This window comes from Pavona decussata, unplaced genomic scaffold, assembly GCF_977016875.1.
Source record: "Pavona decussata unplaced genomic scaffold, jaPavDecu1.1 SCAFFOLD_39, whole genome shotgun sequence".
Classification (NCBI taxonomy): domain Eukaryota; kingdom Metazoa; phylum Cnidaria; class Anthozoa; order Scleractinia; family Agariciidae; genus Pavona; species Pavona decussata.
Genome location: NW_028145461.1, coordinates 422,392 through 443,575, shown reverse-complemented (window position 1 = coordinate 443,575; position 21,184 = coordinate 422,392). Strand labels below are relative to the sequence as shown.

The window sequence follows — 21,184 nt, the reverse complement described above, 5'->3', positions numbered from 1 at the left end:
CTCCTGGTTAAAATAAAAAAGATGCTCGAAAGGGTTGAGTCAAAGGGTTAGTAAGGGAGATGAAGACTTCGGGTGACTAGCTACTTGTTCTCTATGAGTTTTTTTTAGGGGGGGGGAGCGGGGGAGATTGGAGTGGAGTCACAGGAATGAAACATGAAAAAAAAAAAACATTTTGATAATAAAGATCTTTACAGTCATTTCCTTGTAAATTTCACTTTTATCTGCAACTGTGCCTTTTGTTTGCAAAGCGAAGATGTTTCAAGAAGAAGAAATTCTATTCATTTACTATCCAAAATAAACACTAGACGAGGCCGACGTCTCATGTCAAAATGGCAATTTTTTTTTACGCGCTTATTTTTAAACCTGAAGAGAGCTAAGTAATCCAGTTCAATTCATAATGGCGGCCCGATACACTTATCATTCGATAATTTTCCATTCGAAAGTCTTGCTATCCTGTCGTGTGAGATCGATTGAGTGCGCTTTGTCGCGCGCCAACATCACTTATTTTGATATTACTCTGATTTCAATGCACTATAGTACTAATATCACATAAACTGATTACGCTATGATGGTTAATGTTCCATGTTCTTACTCTTAGCTATGCATTTTTTTAATTAAAATACGATACTATTTCACAATTGTTCTATTCAATTTACGGTACCCTCTGCTCTTTACTGATACAGTATGTCCCTGCAAGTTGCTTTCCATTTTCCTCCTCTCTTAGACCCTTCGGAAACAAGCCTTTTTTATTTTCATCCGCAGGAGATGTCAGTATATTTCAAATTCGAATCTTTATTTAAGATCTTTTAAAAGACCCCATGATGAATACCTTTTTAATACCTGAATTAAGCTATCATTTACAATTAAACTAGTACCTAGCAATGGAGCGCTTAACAAACCCGATTTTTGAAAGTCATTATTCGTGGTGACAAAGTGTTTCTGTCAAGATACATCGTAGTCACGACAAATAACAATTGCGAGAAGCGTGGAGGAGAACGCGTTTCTTTTTCATACCCTAATGTTAACGTTCCGGTAGCAAAGTTAATTACTGCATCTTTAGCCTTCAAAAATTCTCAACCAGGGACAACACAGGTAGCTCATGTCTTCTATTAAATGAAATTGACAGGGAAATTCTCTTTCGTTAAATACCAAGGAAACGTGGATCTGGCCGATGGTTGATAATTTCTCTCCACTAAAGGTATCCACTTCTAAATAAGTACTAGGAACCGTGATGTTGGTAGACTCTTTGGAAAAAACATTATTGACAAATCTGGCATGTATACTGAGATACAAGCTCCTGTATCAACTAAGAATTCGGCGGGACAACCACATATCGTTCCACTAACAAAGGTGTTACGTTGCTGCTTGAAGTTTGAAGGAGACGGTCCTTTTGGACTGAGATGAGCACTTTTGGCCATCTTCGAGAAGGGTTCACTAGTCTGGAGTTTTGGACCTTGTCTTAGGTTGCCTGATTGGAAATGGACTTCGGTCTTTTTTTTCTCAGCGCCTTGCTCTGGTAACTGGCGGTCGAGTTTCCCTTTTGGTTGTAGAGAAGTCTCCGTGTGAGATGATTTGTGATTTAACTGTTTGGTCTTTGACGACAAGGGCTGGTCCTGATATGGAACGTGTTTGAACTTCTCTTGGACGTTCAGTTGTTTCTTTCGAAGTGTTATTCTTATCTGTTCAAATTTCTAGCCGAATGACGATCGCCTGGTTGTGGTGTACGGGTACCGTGCATAATTGTTGTGAAGAGAAGACTAGAGCGCACTGTGTTGAAGTGATAGCTGGATGGGGCTTAATTCGGTGGTCGCTTGTTTTGTGTGTAGTAGGACCTTCTACCATTTCAGGGTTGACAACTCTCCCGGATAATCCGGGAGACTCCAGATTTCTAACCGTATCTCCCGGCCTCCAGGTTTATGTCTGTAATCTCTAGATTTTGAAGTGTAGCTCCCGTTCTCCGGATTAATGTCTGTAATCTCTCGGATAATTGCTGAAGTTTTGTATTTGGCGTAGACTCGACATTCGGAGATGAAACTCTTAATCTTAATTGTACAGACTTAGAAAATTCTGTTTCTCCTTCTTGTCAACCCCCCCCCCCCCCCCCCCCCGCCCCTCACTGAAGCCCTGAATGTAGCCTTGATGCCACGCCCCTGTAAGGCGCTTTGTTCTTGCTGTCTGGGAAGTCATATCTCCATATTTTAAGACGTGCTAGGTTGGCAGCCCTGTATTTCATCATTAATAGGATCAATAGCGGACTTTTCAGTATTCTCTGTAGAAGTGGATAGGAGTAGTTTACTTCGCCTGGCATACTAGACGTAGACGTAGACTTTTCCAGCTTGTTCTCCCTGCACGTTCTGTGCGCAGAATTGCTGGTCTATTCCCCTTTCCTCGTTTACTACAGCTAGGGACTTCTGAAGTGGATCGGGTTTTCGCTTGGCTAGTCTGATTGTTTTCGCTATTTATCACAATTTAAATTATGTTCTGCTGAGGGTACTGTTGGTGGTCGAACTGGTCAAGGACTTGCTCTTCGGCTGGCTCGGCTTCTATTACGGCAATGCGAGGAATGGTCTGCTAGCTTGGCTGGAAAACTTACATCTGGCTTGTTATATAACAATAGAGTTGATGTTGATGTTCTCGGGCTCATTTTGCGGAGAGGACTAAAATTTCTGAGAAGGGCCAAAAACATATTTACGCCCACAAACATCAATACTAATACTATTACAATAAATTCAGAGGGCATTCACAAAAGGAATCAAAGGTAGTGTATTAACCGATCGCGATACCTATGAACGCTGCCGGAATCGCGTCAGCGTCTATTTTATTGTACAAAAGCTTTCGTTGTCACCAAAATTTTAAACTTTGGCAGAACACCGCAAAATTTGTCAAACGAATCTTTACTTCAAATTTTTCAAAAGGAAAATAACAGGTTTTTGTAAAAAACAAAGAAATAGTCACTTACGACCGGTTACAATTAATTTTGCAATCGCTTAACTGTACATATATATGTCATTAACAATCATGCTGTTTAAATGACGAACACTTCACTTTGTTTGTTTTGAAGTGCATGATAAGATGTACTTTACTGACAATCTCTGAAACCGTTGATCATTGTTCCATAAAACAAGAGAAACCAAGAGCAAAGTCAGTCAGCCGTCCAAGTAACATACACTGTTATAAACATTTTTTAACTGCAGTCGATAATGTAGTTTCACTCAAAACCAAATGATGTCCATTATTGCAATTGTCCAATATATATGAAATAAAATTTCTCTTGTAGACTGAAGTTGAAACTGAGCGTGATCCGTGTGACGACACTATTGTGGACACTGATGAGGTACTAAGAATTACAATTAACGCAGCCTGCCCAACTGCTATCATCTACTCATATCTCTGCACACAAAATAATGCCAGTAGCATCAACTGCAGCATAGATGTTTGTTTTACATTTCGTTTTGGTTCCACCATACAATCATTGTGTGTTTCAGCTGGCAATTAGTAACATTTAGCAATTATCATTTATCTTCAGGTTCGACAAAAGAGAGTTCTGGCGTTGAGTGAACAGGTAGGAATATTAAGTATCGCCCATTATTGAATCAAATTAGACGCCTGCTATGTGGTCTCCCAATTCTTATCACTCGTATGATTGCAGACCAAATTGTATTACACTCAGGTTTATTATTACAATTTCACATGTAAAATGAAAAAAAATTGTACAACAAGCTATTACATTGACCTCTACCATGTTTCTGCCAGCGCTCAAAGTGTTAACTTTGTACAATTTAGCTTGGATTTCTCTGGGCCTATGTGGCAATTTATACTTCTAAACTTCTGACAAATTACGTTCGGGGTAATTATGGTATGGTATTAAAAAGTTTAAATAAAAATTAATATTAATTTCACTTGCATTTTGTCAAAATTTTAATAATTTATTGTCTTCCTTTAGTTGACCAGTTTGTCAGCAAAACATTGATGATTTCTTGATTTAATATTTAAGGCTGAGTCCTCTAAACGCCAACGGAGAGAGCCAGATGAAGGCAACGATGGTGATGGTAGTGGAACAGTAAGTAATTTTTCTTTTTTCTTTTGAAAATAGAAGACAGACAAGGCCCAATGGTGCAAAATAACAATCTTGGCTTTAATAATAAAAAATACGCCCGTGAAACGTCTTGTCTCGCCTCGACTAGCTTTGTGGCTATTTGCGGGACAAGCAACTTATATCTGAATATGTAAAAAAAAATGATGTTGTTGTTGTTAAATAATAATAATAATAATAATAATAATAATAATAATAATAATAATAATAAAATTTATATACTAAAGTTTCTAAGCGCTTCGCAATAAAAGAAGAAAATAAAGTGATAAAACTTACATGCAAGCATCTCCTCGTTTCTTTCTGACTATTTATATTGTCTATTTGCAGGTGAGCTTCAAGACATCGTAAAACACATGTTCACCACACTGAGAAGGGTGTGGGGAGGATTCTTTTATACGTTACATGTAAAACAATTCTGAATTAAACTGCTGATATTTGTACTATCTTCTCCATCAATTCTCTTGTCAAATATCCCATGTTCAATACGCGTGATGATTGGTATGAGTTAGAGTCCATCACCGTCAAAACGGAATTGTTGGAACCAGTCCAACAAAATAATAGATGAAGGCGTAGTTTAAGACCAATAATTGGATGGATACTGAAACAAAAATTAAACTGAGTAGAGAATAAATTTCAGAAGATATTAATGTGTGTACGAACATATATAAATTTACCCTTTCAAATACTAAAAGACTTATCCTTGTTGAGATTATTGAAGGCTTATTTTTGAAAGATAGGCGTTTGTAAATGTCTTTAAAGGAAGCGATTTTTCGACTTATTACCAATGACAATTTATAAAGGAGCGCTATTTAAATGTACAAGCGGAATTTTTTAAGGAGTCTTAGAAGTGGCCAATTTTAAAGAAATCTTTCAAGGGGCGATTTTAAGAAGTTTTAAAAGTGGTCATTTAAAGGAGTATAAAAGTGGCGATTTTAGAGAGTCTTAAAAGTAACGATTTTCAGAAGTTTTAAAAGTGGCGAGTTTAAAGTCGCATGTAAAAGTGGTGATTTTAAAAAGTATTACATGATTTCAAGGAGTCTTGAAAATAGCGATTTTAAGGAGACAAAAACATGGCGATTTCGAGAAGTCTTAGGAGCCTAAAAGAAGCGATTTTAAGGAGTTAAAAGTGGCAAAGTAGCGATTTTAAGGAGTCTTGAAAGTGGCGATTTTAAGGGGTCTTAAAAGTGGCGATTTTAAGTCTTCTTAAAAGTGGCGACTTAAAAAGTCTTAAAAGTTACTTTAAGAAGTCTCACAAGTGGCGATTTTTAGGAGTATTAAAAGTGGCGACTTTAAGAAGACTTAAAAGTGGCGATTATAAGAAGTCTTAAAAGTGGCGACTTTAAGAAGACTTAAAAGTGGCGATTATAAGAAGTCTTAAAAGTGGCGACTTTAAGAAGTCTTAAAAATGGCGGTTTTAAGGCGTCTTAAAAGTGGCGACTTTAAGAAGTCTTAAAAATGGCGATTTTAAGAAGTCTGAAAAGTGGCGATTTTAAGGCGTCTTAAAAGTGGCGATTTTAAGGCGTCTTAAAAGTGGCGATTATAAAGAGTCTTAAAATTGGCGATTTTAAGGCGTCTTAACAATGGCGATTTTAAGGCGTCTTAAAAGTGGCGACTTTAAGAAGTCTTAAAAGTGGCGACTTTAAGAAGTCTTAAAGTGGCGACTTTAAGAAGTCTTAAAGTGGCGACTTTAAGAAGTCTCAAAAGTGGCGACTTTAAGAAGTCTTAAAAGTGGCGATTTTAAGGAGTCTTAAAAGTGGCGACTTTAAGAAGTCTTAAAAGTGGCGACTTTAAGAAGTCTTATAAGTGACTTTAAGAAGTCTTAAAAGTGGAGACTTTAAGAAGTCCTAAAAGTGGCGACTTAAAGAAGTCTTAAAAGTGGCGACTTTAAGAAATCTTAAAGTGGCGACTTTAAGAAGTCTTAAAAGTGGCGACTTTAAGAAGTCTTAAAAGTGGCGACTTTAAGAAGTCTTAAAAGTGGCGACTTTAAGAAGTCTTAAAAGTGGCGACTTTAAGAAGTCTTAAAAGTGGCGACTTTAAGAAGTGTTAAAAGTGGCGATTTTAAGAATTCTTAAAGTGTAGACTTTAAGAAGTCTTAAAGTGGCGACTTTAAGAAGTATTAAAAGTGGCGACTTTAAGAAGTCTTAAAAGTGGCGACTTTAAGAAGTCTTAAAAGTGGCGACTTTAAGAAGTCTTAAAAGTGGCGACTTTAAGAAGTCTTAAAGTGGCGACTATAAGAAGTCTTAAAGTGGCGATTTTAAGAAGTCTTAAAAGTGGCGATCTTAAGGAGTCTTAAAAGTGGCGACTTTAAGAAGTCTTAAAAGTGGCGATTTTAAGAAATCTTGAAGTTTAAAAAAGGCTCAGTGTTCTAGAAACGTAAAAGTAAATTGATTTTTAGTGTGTTTTTAGTAAAAAATAGGGCGTCTTGATATAAATACGTTGTTTTTTTTTTTTTTGTACATTTACTTATTTTGTCAACCTTAGTTACATAGGGTACTTTTGGTTATTTTATTTTAATATTTTTTTAAAGGGGACTTGGCCCACATGCTGATAATGATCCGGGTACTTTTGGTTCTTTTATTTTAATATTTTTTTAAAGGGGACTTGGCCCACATGCTGATAATGATCCATATTTATAGCCTTCACAAACGTTTTTAAGGAGTACTTTGTAGCCAGATTAATTAATATCATGTCTTGGTATAAGCTGAAGACTTGTTCATTCAATCTTGATTTTGATTCAAGTTGCATGATTAACTTCATGGAGTACATGTATAAGTATTATTTTTTACATGCTCAATAATACATTATACTTTTTTAGCACCATGAGTTAAATTCTGTATACCCTCATATTTTTAATTTACTTATCATTGTTACGGGAGAAAAGCTCACTGCAATATGTGTCAAAAATCATACTAACAGCCTTGATCAATAAGACAAACTGACTTATAAAGTGCACAATTTTCTGTTTTACTACAGATTGTGAAGGCCAATACTCAAGACTGCAGCTTCAGAGTCAAGTCAGAAAAAATCCTGTTAAATATAAGCTAAGTCATTTATGACTGCCAGACTTTTATCTGTTATTGCATTTGACGTTAGGAGAATGCATACTTTTCATGTCGCTTTTAAATCTTTCTAGGTGTAAATGCTGTGTGATTTGGGTTTAGTTGCAATCTTGGACCGGCTGACCAATTGCCTTGATTTCATGCAAGAGCTTTGAATCCCGCTAGCTAAGAAAAGTCCCGCAGGTCGATTTTCTGGACAGTCAGTACAATAAAAAATATAATTTCACTGGAGGTCAAATGCACGTTACCAAGCTATGATTATTACTGATTCGATTTTGTAATGAATCGTGAGTTATGCTGCTACAACTCAGGAACAATTACCTCCAAATAAAATATTTTTAACTTGCCTAATGCAGTCTTGGTCATTGCTTGATATCACAGTTGAAAATGGCAAAGGTGCAATCTTTTTTATCAATCCAATCATCTTTCTTATTAGCACTTCCCCTTAAACCTTAACACAATTCTAGACAAAGCCATGTTCTGAATGTTTCTTTCCAGAGAAGTTCATTGTGAAATTGTCCTGCTGTTACTTATAACGTTTGTAGCTCAAGCTGGCTGTGGTATACGGTTTGAATGACAAATTCATATAGTGTGCAATGCATGTTATTAACCATCCAGATATACATATGTAGGTAGATGAGGACTATAATTTATTGATCATTAAATTTATGATATGTAATATTGACCAATACCACAACTAAAGCACACCTCCTTTAGAAAATCTAGGCTGAGGATTTAGATACAGTTTGAACTGTCACCTACTTTCAACCTATTTTATAGCTGTTTTATTGCCCTATTTTAAACCTATTTTAAGAATATTTATGCCCTATTTTTTGGTATTTTATCCCTGTTTTATGTCTATTTTAAACCTATTTAAATCCTATTTTCCAAGTTTTTTTTCCTATTTTATCCCTGTTTTATGTCTATTTTAAACCTATTTAAATCCTATTTTCAAGTTTTTCCCTCTATTTTATCCCTGTTTTATGTCTATTTTAAGCCTATTTTATAATCAACATTTCAAATTGCATACACATTTTTCTTTATTTTATAGCTATTTTATAGCTATTTTAAAGCTATTTTAAAACTATCCTGTAGGTAGTTATCACTTGCTGGTTGGTCTATTTTTTTACTATTTTTTGTTTCAAAATAATAGGTTTAAGATAGGTAAAAAATAGCTTTAAAATAGTCTTGAAAATAGAGAAAAAATACAAAAAAAATAGCAAAAAAATAGCTTAAAACATACATATAAAATAGATATAAAATAGGCACTATTTTCGTAAGGGAAATAACCACTAGTTTCTTGTTTCAAAGCAGATTTGCTGTACTCTGAAGTCAAACAACCAATAATTTCTTGTTTCAAAACAGATTTGCTGTACTCTGAAGTCAAACAATTACTAATTTCTTGTTTCAAAACAGATTTGCTGTACTCTGAAGTCAAACAACCACTAATTTCTTGTTTCAAAACAGATTTGCTGTACCAAAATCAGTTCCAAAATTTGAAACTAGAAATACGTGACTCGCAAAACCTCGCGAAGCTGGGGCTGGGTGGAAAGCCCTCTTTACTCGTATTGTAGCATCGAATGAGGAGATTAAAAGGTTTCTGAACATAGTAACTGTTTTGATGAGCATGATCTTTTCGTAGTTCCACAGGCTAGTTTGCGGTTGGCGGTAAAAAATCTATTTCTGACGCGATGAAATGTACAACGGGCGTGCAACGCTGTCGTGTTCGATGAATTTATTTCCCACGGAAAATTATTTTACCGCGGCCACAAAACGTGTAATTTCTTTAATGCAATCTTTCACAAAAAAGATTTCTTGAAGAAAGAGAAAAGATTCTGGAGAGATTGTTCTGTATCCAGGGAATATTGATGAAATTTTATCCGGCACGCAAACTTTCCCGATGTATGCAAATTTTGCTCCAGACGACGCCAGACAGCCTGACATCATTCATACTTTGTTTTTCACCGTTGCTAGGCAATATTGCGGACACCTTCACGGAAATATATAAACATACATACATATATATAAATATATGTTCGGCTCTAATTTTCACGGCTTAGCTCCCGAGCGCGGCCTTCGGCGGGCCTTCGGCCCGACAAATTTATTAACCTCGCTTCGCGAGGAATTAAAATTCATATTCTTAAAAGCCAGGCCCCGGTTGCTCGAAAGATGGTTAACTCTTAACCATTGGTTAAACCCCCTAACCAATGGTTAAAAATTAACCGAGGGTTAGTTTCGGTTGCTCGAACGCCGGTTAGTGTTAACTATGGTTAAATGTCTTCTAACCATGGGTTAAATTTAACGTACCTCGCGACGAGTGTTAACTTGTTAACAATTGGTTAAAATGACGTTGTTGCAAATCAGTGAAACAACATGGCGGTTGATTTGCTTTTTCGCGGTGTGCTACCAAGGCGTGAAAGAATTTTTAACCTTAATGACAACTTGCTCGACGGACTCTCTGAAGCCGAGGTTAAGTCACGCTACAGATTTTCGCGTAATTCCATTCAGTTTATCACCGACACGATTGCTGCCGATCTCGAAAGACCAACCAAGCGAAACCGTGCATTGAAACCACAAGACCAGGTTCTTGTTGCCCTTCGTTTTTTAGCAAGTGGTAGTTTTTTGGAGGTGGTAGGTGACACAGTCGGTGGCATCCCCAAATGCACTGTTTCGAGAATAGTCAGCAGGGTGTCAACAGCCCTTGCTCGAAAGCAGAACGAGTTCATACGATGGCCATCAACAGCTGCAGAAAGGCAAGAGATAAAGCAAGGCTTTTTCGAAAAGGGAGGCTTTCCCGGAGTTATTGGCTGCATCGATGGAACGCACATACGTATTCAAGGTCCAACTGCTCATGAGAGCGATTTTGTGAACAGGAAAGGGTTTCATTCAATCAACGTTCAAGCGATTTGTGATCAAAGGACCCGCGTTCAATTGTTGACATTAATTTTATTGATTAAAACTTATTTCCTAATTTAAAATAAGGTGTACTTTACACAGGATAGCAATACATCTTAATTCTTTTATTGCTGTTATTGTTGTCGTAGTATTTAGCAGAGTCACGCAAGCTTCACGGTTCGCGTGGGCATGTACTAAAAGCAGGAACAGTGGAACACCGGAAAACCGGAACACCGGAACACCGAATTTGACGGTGTTGTTTAATTTTCCTATTACAGACCATGTAAAAAATAAAATACCAATGTTATTTGTTTACCCACCTATAATGAAAGAGCTTAGAGCTCATTATAAAGTGTACGTGTATGAGATGGAGTATTGGTTTTAGGGTAAGGGAGGAAAACCGGAGAAACAGCAAACTCTACCTTCATATGAGTAATAATCGAAATTTCTTGTGCTGAAAAATTTGGTTTTCGTTTCCTGCAGGTGGTTTGAAGTATTTGTACTTCTCTCGACTGCTCATCGACACTTGGGACGTCTTCAAGTTCAAATAAAGAATTTTGGGCAGCCATTTTACTTCTAAAAGTGGACAGAAGATAGTTAAAATCTTTCGCGGGAAAACTTGTCAAACCTGTTAGGAGACGGTTTAAGTCGGGTTTTTTTATTTAACCTTCGGTTAGCTAACCAGTGGTTAGCGTTAGCTTAACAGACCTTCGAGCAACGGGAATTTAACCAACGGTTAGTTAACCCACTGTTAGCAAATTTAACCAACCGTTATCAGCTAACATGTGGTTAAATTAACCATCTTTCGAGCAACTGGGGCCAGGTCTGTAAATATCGAGAATCAGTCGTCACTCGTGAAATTTGGAATTTCTTTTCATTTTGCCCAAATAACCAGTATATTGGTTTATTTTCGAAAACACTATTCAAAGGTCCTCAGGCGCTTTAGTTTTTTCGAATTCTAGGAAAGTTCGATAAACGTGATTTTGTCTTTCAGCATGCATCCCAGAAAGTCTTTCTAGGATCCATGCTTTCAGGCGCCGTCGAAAATGGAGTAAAACAAATGATGCATTTTCTTTTCGCTCGTTGAGATCAACGCGATACTGACATCTATCGATGTACTTTGGTTAACCCATAACATGTATCTCTTACTCTCTCTAGAACACTAAACACTGTACAAACTTCTCCGGCGATTTATAGCGGTTTAAAGCTTTGAAAAGCATTTTGATAAATGTTGATGCGGATATGCAAAAATTTACGAGAGAAAACTAATCACCTTTTCAACAAAAGTAGATTCCATTTTTTTTTTTTAATTTTTTTTTTCCGGCCATTAACGCTATGTTTGCGTCCACGAGCTCTATCGGCATATTTAATTGCTACTCTGTAAATCGAAATGGAAATAAAATAACCTATCTACCTACAGCTACGTCGGTTTTCTTGAAAAACACCGTCCCAATTAAAAAAAAAGCGGTAGAAAGTTAATCCGTTTTCAGTTGATTGATCAATTGGTTTGAAAGTGATGTCATTAAAGTCTTGCTATTGCCTCAGTCGATTAACATTCAATAAACATAAAAGTCACTTTCCCAAATTAAAAGGTGGAAGGTAAAGAGTTAACTTGAAACCTTGCCCCTTGAAACCCGAAAAAAACTTAGAAGAAATGATTCGAAGCGGATTCAGGTTTTAGTATAAGTACGTGAGGGTCTTGCAACACACAAGAAATGATTGAAGTCTATTTATTTAAACGACGGTAACAGCATACTGTCTCTTCTATCTCAAATTGGTCTTAATTGCGTCCATATTTTAACCTTTTTCTTATAACAAAATATCGCTGCCTCCTCACTGAGAAAGCTTTAATGCTATTTTGAGGCCCTCGGGTGTCTCATCTTTATTAAAGGTAAAGAAAATGTCAATCAGCTCTAAAATTCTAGTCGTTGGTGTCATCCAAGACGTACATCTGTAACCATCTCCTTTAGGCAAAGGCGGACACGGCTTTTACTGAATAGATTTAAAGAACTGTATTTCTTTTTGCGTTCAATTGAAGCGAATTTGCAGCCGTTGAAGTCGAGGTGAACGATACCGAGAGCCCAAGGGAACTGGATGAATCCGATGTTTGGCCAAGTGAAATTTTTGAAACATCATCATTCAACCATCTGCGCTCCTCAAAACAAATCGTGTTTTGTCGACAATACTAAAACGTAAGTTGAACTCAGAAAAGGACCGCACTTCCGGAATTTTTTATGAGCACTGTTTTGTTAGGACGTTCTATGCAATGAACGAAGCTGAAAGCCTATTAAGAAAAGAGCGCAAGTAAATTTGTTGTACAAGTGTTCTCGTAGAGATGGAGAAAATCAAACAATGAAATTTTAAAAAGAAAAATAAACTGGTACACCAAGGAATTACAATATAATAAATCAAGTATCCGCTGGAGCTCTTCTAGGAACGAAGAAAATGGCCATGGCCATTTAAACAGTAGAAGGTTGTAAATAAGGAAATTCTGGTACCTTGGCATAATTGAAGAAGGTTCAAATCAAACGCATAAATATATATTTTTACTATTAATTCGTTGATTTCTTTGTAGTTCTGGAAGATTGCCTACGATGATTACCACGTGTTAAAAGAGAGCGCATGTTGTACAAAATTAGTATTCTCTTAGGGATGGAGAAAATCGCCCATGGCTATTCAAACTGAAAATTTAAAAACAAAAAAAGAAAACTTTTACACTAGGAATTACAAGATAACCTGATAGTAAATCAAGCAACTCATGGGATAATTAGCTCTTTACTAATAAAGACGAAAGCAGTGGTTGGTTTAAAAAATAAGAATTAATTCATTGACATCTTTCATAAATATCGTTTACAGTATAAATATCATAACATTATAATAATATAATAATATTTCAGCCCTTTATAGTAAAATGTCTTTACATCCACCGGTTGTTATGATATACAAGTTGACGTTCTGTACAGGACATGCAGGATAAAAATTCTTTTCCTATTTTCATGCTATTTATCTGCCATTGCAATGTATAGGCAGTAAACCAGTTTTCAGTTCCAAAATTTGTAATTAAAATTCATATTCTTAAAAGCCGAGTCTGCAAATATCGAGAATCAGACGTCACTCGTGAAAATTTGAATTTCTTCTCATTTTGCCCAAATAATCAGTATAGTGAGTTATTTTCGAAAATAATATTCAAAGGTCTTGAAGCGCTTTGGTTTTTTCGAATTCTAGGAAAGTTCGATAAACGTTATTTTGGCTTTCAGGCACCGTCGAAAATAGAGTAAAATAAATGATGCATTTCCTTTTCGCTCATTCAGATCAACGCGATACTGACATCTATCGCTGTTCTTTGGTTAACTCATATAACATGTATCTCTTGCTCTCTCTAGAACACTAAACACTGCACAAATTAAACGTAACTTCTCCGGCGATTTATAGCGGTTTAAAGTTTTAAAAAGCATTTTGATAAATGTTGATGCGGATATGCAAAAATGTACGAGAGAAAACTAATCACCTTTTCAACAAAAGTAGATTCCAGATCTTTTTTATTTTATTTTATTTTTTCCGGCCATTAACGTTATGTTTGCGTCCATGAGCTCTATAAATTTGTATTCAATATTTTGACAGTAAAAAAGGGGCAACTGGCTTGGCGTAATAAACGTAAAACTAAAATGGTATCGTACTTATCTTCGGTGTTTGTTTAATATAGAGTTTACTTGTTAGTTGTCAGGTTGTTGTTTAATTCAACTTGAATTTTGCGCTGAATTTTAGCCGTCACGGGCGTTCGCTCGAGAAACCAAAAATTGCTTGAAACTCGAAAAACTTAAAATATCCGAATCAAGCGGGCTCAGGTTTAAGTACAAGTACATAATTAGGTCTTGCAACGCACAAGAAATGAGTAAAATTTATTTGTAAAATGATCAGAGCGGCACAGGATACTGTCTCTTCCATCTTTAACTGGTCCTAATTGCGTCCATATTTTAGCCTTTTTTTGGATAACATAATATCGCTGCCTCCTTACCGGACGAGCTTTGATGTTGATTTTAGGCCTGGTGACACATCCTTATTAAATGTCAAATCGGCTCTTAACATGTTTTAATTGCTGGTGACAATTTCCAAGACTTCCGTAACATCTGCTTTAGCTGAATATACAAACCGTTTAATAAATGCAATTAACTGAAGTAACTTGTTGTATTGTACTTCCTTTCTTCTTGAAATCGAAAATTTTCCTATAAAACTACACTTTTTGCATCTCCTGTCCGCCATCAGCAACCCAGCCGCCATGTTGTAATCAAAAATTATCTGAATTTATACAAAGTGAAGTGCATCACAAGCAGGTGTACTTAAATTTTGAAAAAAAAAAACCCGAAAATTAAAAGCCCGTATTTTATAGTTTTTATACATTATTCTTGGCTTATCTTTTAGTAACTCTTATTCGTTTCAGTTTTTGTTAATTTCTTTTGTTATTAGCATTTTATTTCCTTGTTTTATTATCAATTGTTTGTTTCTTGTTCGGATATATCAGCTACTCTGTAAATCGAAATGGAAATAAAATAACCTACCTACCTACAGCTGCGTCCATTGTCTTGAAAAACACCCTCTAAATTAAAAAAAAAAAAGCAGTAGAAAGATGGCCCGTTTTCAGTTGATTGATTAATTGGTTTGTCAGTGATGTCATTAAAGCCTTGCTATTGGCTTGATTAAAATTCAATAAACATAAAAGTTACTTTCCCAAATTAAAAGGTATAATAACTTTTGCTATGGTATTTGTTTGGTAAAGAGTTTAATTGAAACGTTGACCCTTGAAACCCGAAAAAACTTGGAAGAAATGATCCGAACCGGATTCAGGTTTTAGTATTTTAGTATAAGTACGTGAGGGTCTTGGAACACACAAGAAATGAGCGAAGTCTATTTTTTTTTTCAAACGACGGTAACAGCATACTGTCTCTTCTATCTCTAATTGGTCCTAATTGCGTCCATATTTTAGCCTTTTTTGTATAACAAAATATCGCTGCCTCCTCACTGGGAAAGCTTTAATGCCATTTTGAGGCCTCGGGTGTCTTATCTTTATTAAAGATAAAGCCGGAAATTAAATGTCAATCAGCTCTAAAATTTTAGTCGTTGGTGACATCCAAGACGTCTGGAACCATCTCCTTTAGGCGAAGATGGACACGGCTTTTACGAAATAGATTCAAAGAACTGTATTTCCTTATTGCGTTGAATTGAAGCGAAGTTGCAGCCGTCGAAGTCGAGGTGAACGATACAGAGAACCCACCGGAATTGGATGAATCCGATGATTGGCCAAGTGAAAGTTTTGAAACATCATCATTCAACCATCTGCGCTCCTCAAAACGAATCGTGTTTTGTCGAAAATACTAAAACGTAAGTCAAACTTTCCCTTTGCATATTGAACTTGGAAAGTGACTGCACTTCTGGAATTTTTTATGAGCACTGTTTTATTAGAACGTTCTATACAATGAACGAAACTCAAGAATTCTCTTCCACGTACATTGTTAATATCATTTTCAACGCTTTCTTATGTCATACCGGCATCATGTTGAACAGTATCACAATCCACGCCATAAGAAAAACTTCATCGTTACCAAAGCCTTTAAAAACTTTGCTCATGAGTCTGGCTCTTTCTGATTTTAGCGTTGGATTACTGGTTCATCCTTTATATATCACACTTCTTGCCATGAATTTGGAACAATACCCTGAAAATAACACAACTCTCAGTAACACGTACTTCGCATTTATAAACATCAGTAATTTTTTATCCTGGGCTTCGTTCTTTGGTGTGTTGGCGCTGACTGTTGACAGATTCTTGGCCATTCATCTTCATCTCAGATATCAGGAGTTTGTGACTCACAAGCGTGTTGTTGCTGTGGTGATCTTAATATTGGTGCTAAGCTTAGTTCTTTTATCTTTTCCTTCGTGGATATTAGGAATCTTCAGACCAATTTATATCTCCATTCAGATTCTTTGTTTCGTCATTCTCGGGATACTTTACGGTAACATCTATTCAACTGTTCGACGCCACAGAAATCAAATCCAATCCTTACAAGTGCAGCAAGACGAAGGACAAAATCGGGAAATGATGGAGAACGTTGCGAGGCTTGTAAAGTTAGCGGTTGGTACATTTTACGTTTATCTGGTGTTTTTGCTTTGTTATTTACCTCTGATCTCCTATAACATTATTGTAATTATCTCTGGACATACCAAAATTTACAGTAGGGATATGTTTTGTTATTCTTGGACGATGATGCTACTCAATTCATCGCTTAACCCTTTGATTTACTGCTGGAAGATGAGACACATTAGACGCGCTGTGATCAACATAATGCAAAATATCTTTCCTTGTTACACTTAAGAGATATACCCCAATTCATTTGTTTTTATGTTGAACTGTTTCATTTACTTTTATTTTGTTCAAAGAAAGAAGAAAGCTTGTAAAATGGTAACACCAGGGTCACAGGGCCCCTTTCTCCCAAAAATTCATTGTATGTGTTCATAAGAATTTTTTCTGATAAAAGCTTTGTAGAGGTTTGTATGAAGATTTTAATTTTGGCAAACTAGGAGTTGATAACTGTTTAACAGTTTTGAGATCATGCCAGAAAGAGGGCAAGAGTGTAAATATGTTATACAGGAACACACCGCTAGAGCTCCTGTAAAAGGGGTAAGGGTGATCACTATTAATAGACTATTCAGAAATAAAGGCACCTTTTAAAAAGTAGGCGTGTGTGTCTGCTGCTGCTGCTGCAATTGAAACGCACGGAAGGCAGCTTATACAGTCGGGGAACTTTAATTGGCAATTGTCCTGAACTTCAAAAAAAAAAAAAAAAACTCAACAACTGTGACTTGCAAAAGCAACATGTGAACTAAATTTGATTGTTTGCATCACAAGAATGACATCATACCTCGCTTTACTAAACGCAAATATGAATTACCAAAAACAGAATAATCGATAAAAGCTTCTCTAGCCAAAATATTTATTGAAATAAACATTACATATATGCTTTTAGAAGTTGAACAACTCAGGATTTTATTGCGTGCGTGCAAGCACATCATGTAATTTTTGTACACACCTCCTGTTCAAAGCGATCGCTTGGACGGCTTTGCGAGGCAAATGACAGAAGTTAAAGAATTTTGGCTCAAAGAATCTGAACACTTACACTGCTGCTAAAAATATATCAACATTGGAAACAAAACAAAAATTACCATGCTAATATTTGTTTAAAAGCGACGTAATTGCTAGCTAAAATTGGCGGCGCGAGTTTATATCAAATTTTCAAGTAGCCTTCCCAAACGCAAATGTAAATTACTAAAAGGAGAATTATCGATAAAAGCTTATCCACTAAAACGTTATATTCAAATAAACAAAAGGTTGATGCATGTGACGTCATGGCCGCCATATTGGTGGTATGGAACAATAATTTTTTCTCCTCTGGGAGTTAACGGAGTTAACTTCAAACTTATGCAAACAATGTGAGCAAATTTTCTTTTGTTTTTACCACCAACAATGGCGGCAATGCAATCCACCTGTACATATGCTTTTAAAGCCCCGTTTAAACGGTTTCAACATTTGCCCAATATTCGTGCAACAAAGTTAAACGGATGTTGGGTAAATGTTGGATGAACAGAGTGTTCAATCATGGGTTATGGGAAACATGGGTTCCGCCTAAATAAAGATTACAATTATCTCGAATAAAGTTGAATTACTCACAATGAAGTAAGGTTAAGGTTTTTTTGAGGTTTTTATTATTGTGCACTATTTCAATGGCTTACAACAAAAGGAAATTACAATATATAAGAAAAGTAATATAAAGATAGCATTAAATTACATAAATGTGAAAAGTACAATGTGCGCAGTGACCAAAGGAGCTTAGGCTTTCGAGTTGGTCACTGCCACGTGCAACTAACTGGCGTATAACGTGCAACTAAACAGCAAAAAAAAGTAAGGAATAATAAAAGTGCAATAATAGAAACATACTACAATTTTTACATAAAAAAACAATAGGAATGATAATTAATGGTGAGGGCAATACCTTTTAAATACCCAATATTCATTGGGCATTTAAAAGGTACAATTTGTACTGCTTGTAGAAGCTATTATATGAGAGCTTTTTTAATTTAGTGGGAATTTTTTCCCAAATTTTTGACCCTGCAAATGCTAAAGTGGCAGCTCCGTAGTTATACATTATCCTCGGCCGATGAAAATTAAGGTTTGATACAAATCTGGTGTTATAGCTATGAACGTTTGTAGACGTTTGTCCTTTTTTGGTTCAGATTCAGATCTATACACCTGTATCATTCGTTTAGTCTCGGTAACCAAGCGTCCTATTCGAACCTTACGCGCGGACACTAAGCGCGCGAGCGTTAAACCCCAAAAAATTAACTGGGTGGGAAACGATTTAACCGTTGCTAGGAGATTTCAGCTACTGGCCAATCACTGAGCCAATCACTGTTTATTAAATTCGTCGGCAGCTGGTAAAAGCAACAGCAAACTCTTTCCTGCCCCTGCTGGTTGCAAAATGTGACAAAAAGATGCCTCTCCCCACAGCAAAGGAGTCGAAAACAGTTTTGAAATAACATACCTGTGACTGGATTGATGTGTCGAGGCTTTGATATATGCTTAGTTTACTGGTTTAATGTAGGCCTAACTGTATATTGAAATCAATGACAGATGACAAACGAAGCAAAATGTTCCATTCATAACATTTTATTCAGGACGTTTCCAAACATTACTTGATGCATTTCAGGCTATGTTCACACGGGACCGGTCCCAAGTGGACGCGACCCTATCCTGGAACGGACCATTTCTGTTCACACGGCACCGTTCCGCTTATCAACGTCAGGCCACACGAGACTGGTCTGTTATGGTTCGGTATTGAATCGAAGTAAGAAAAGCAGCTGTTTCTACCTGTTAAGCATACGCAGAATACACGTTGACTCTTTAAAAATGGCGCTGAAGAAGGTTAAATCGATAGAGGAAGGAGATAAAGCCTTCAGCTGGATGGACGATGAATTATCCCTTCTTTTAAAAGTTATTATAGATTACAAAGCCTACCAGGCTTCAAACGGAAAAGACTGGGAAACTGTTAAAAGGAAATATGAAGACATCATTGAAATGGTTCTTGAAAAATACCCTTCCGAGATTTCTGATGGATAACTGTATTAACAGCCATTTGGAGGACGGTCAGCTGCCTTAAGGCAGTAAAACCAAGAAGTGTGCTGACCAAAACAACGACTTTTTGCTTCCTCGTGTTTTTATAGACCGAAGTACGATAAATTCAACTATTACCCAAGCTTAATTGCGCTGCTAGTACCAAAAGGAACCGGACCAGGTGTTTACACGGTGACAGATCCATTTGGGACCGAAACGGTTCCAAAACTGGACCTGCTTTTTTTGGAGGTCCAGTTATCGGACCTGATCGGGAACAGATTGACGGTACGGTCAGCAGGTCCCGTGCGAACAAAAGGCCTATCCGTCACGATTTTTAGATCGGAACCATTTCGAATCGGTCCCGTGTGAACAGTCTCTTCCCAGATTGAGCGAGGTCGAGCTCGGATGAATTTGTTGTTCTATTACAGCATTTAAACTACTTACGCTTCTAATAAGCTTAAAGAGATATAGAAAGTTATTTTGCAATAATTGTTAGAGTAAACAAAACAAAACGATTTAAATCGAACACTTCCAAAAATCGTCTTTCAAGCGCTGAGTTGGAGAATACGTATTAAAACGATAACACTTTTTTCCAAACCTGGCAGGGAGTTAGTCGCTCCATGGCACGGTATTCAAAACAAACAACGAAATAATCCGGTGAAAAAAGCTGCTAACTAAACACGTATTTCGAACTGGTAGCAATCGGCTCTTAATCATCTTGTTTCCAGTTTTCTCGCTCCCGAACTTTGTCTGACACCTCTTCGTTACCAGGCTTCCAGCGCCTTTTTGGGCCCCCTGGAGCGGGCACCCTTTGCTTCCTTATATGGAGGTGGGCATAGTTACTTCTTACGAGCTTCGCACGATTGATCGAGTTTGGTTCCATACCCAGGGGGGAATTATGAGTTAACGCTCGGCCGCTTAGCGCCCGCGCCTGGGATTTGAGTAGGACGCTGGGTTACCAAGACTTAACGAATGCTTGCGGTGCAGTTCTGAATCCAACGGCACGTTGTTAGGGCTATTCTAAATGAAATAAATAGGGAGAAACGGCTAGAAAATATAAGAGACTACTTCAGTGTGAGGAATTCAACTTTATTTGAGATAAATATAACCTTTCTTTAGTCGAAACCCATGTTTCCTGTAGCCCATATAATAGTTCAAACGGCTTCAAAGCCATTCAATGTTTTCAAGAACAAAATAAATTTTGAAAGGATGTTGAATGAAATGTTTAAACCAATTAAAATTTGATTCAACACACTTTCAACAAACTTCCAACATTTTTTTTTACCCTTTCAACAATGTTGAACGACCTGTTCAAACGCCCCCGACATTTGGTTCAACACAGAGTTGAACGCATGTTGAAGCAAATGTTGAAACCGTTTAAATGGGCCTTAAAGGTAAAACAAGTGTGATTTTATTGCGTCCTCGAAACACGCATGTAATTTTATCAGACACTTCGTCTGTTCAAAGCGATCGCTCGGACAGCTTTGCGAGGCAAATTATAGAAGTTAAACGATAGAAAACCGCTATCTGTTCCTTTTCTGATTCCGAACTGTTCCGAACATGTCGTTCGAAAGAATTGTATCCGACTCAAAACCTCGATTTTCCTCAACCATATGCACCAATTGGAATACAAGACACTAAGCAATTGCCGGTTTTCACTGTCGATTTTTGTCACGCCATTGAAAAAAAAATCGAAAACATTCCATGAATGAAGCCGAGAAATTGACATTTTATAGAAGGTAAGTAAATAAGGAATCTGTCCAAGTATCAGGTCTGTGCGGTATACTATACTCAAGTTATTTGACAATATGTTTCACACAAATTTATGGAGCTTAGTATGGAGACGCCATGTTGGTGTCCCTCTGAGGGGCACCAACATGGCGGCCCGAAATAGGAAAAAAACATCTGGAGTTCACTTTTGGCAGAAGAGAGGTTTGTTTTCTCTTGTGAATTTTCTAATGTTAAGATAAACATTTCTTC

At 36.7% G+C, this 21,184-nt stretch overlaps 1 long non-coding RNA gene across 1 annotated transcript; it reads left to right on the top strand.

Annotated features, from left to right (window-relative positions):
* Positions 1-3,008: 3,008 nt before the first annotated feature.
* Positions 3,009-4,536, top strand: LOC146483322 (uncharacterized). The gene is made up of 4 exons (XR_014863873.1): positions 3,009-3,334; positions 3,527-3,562; positions 3,995-4,060; positions 4,421-4,536. It is a non-coding gene; the product is annotated as an uncharacterized LOC146483322 (long non-coding RNA).
* Positions 4,537-21,184: the final 16,648 nt, after the last annotated feature.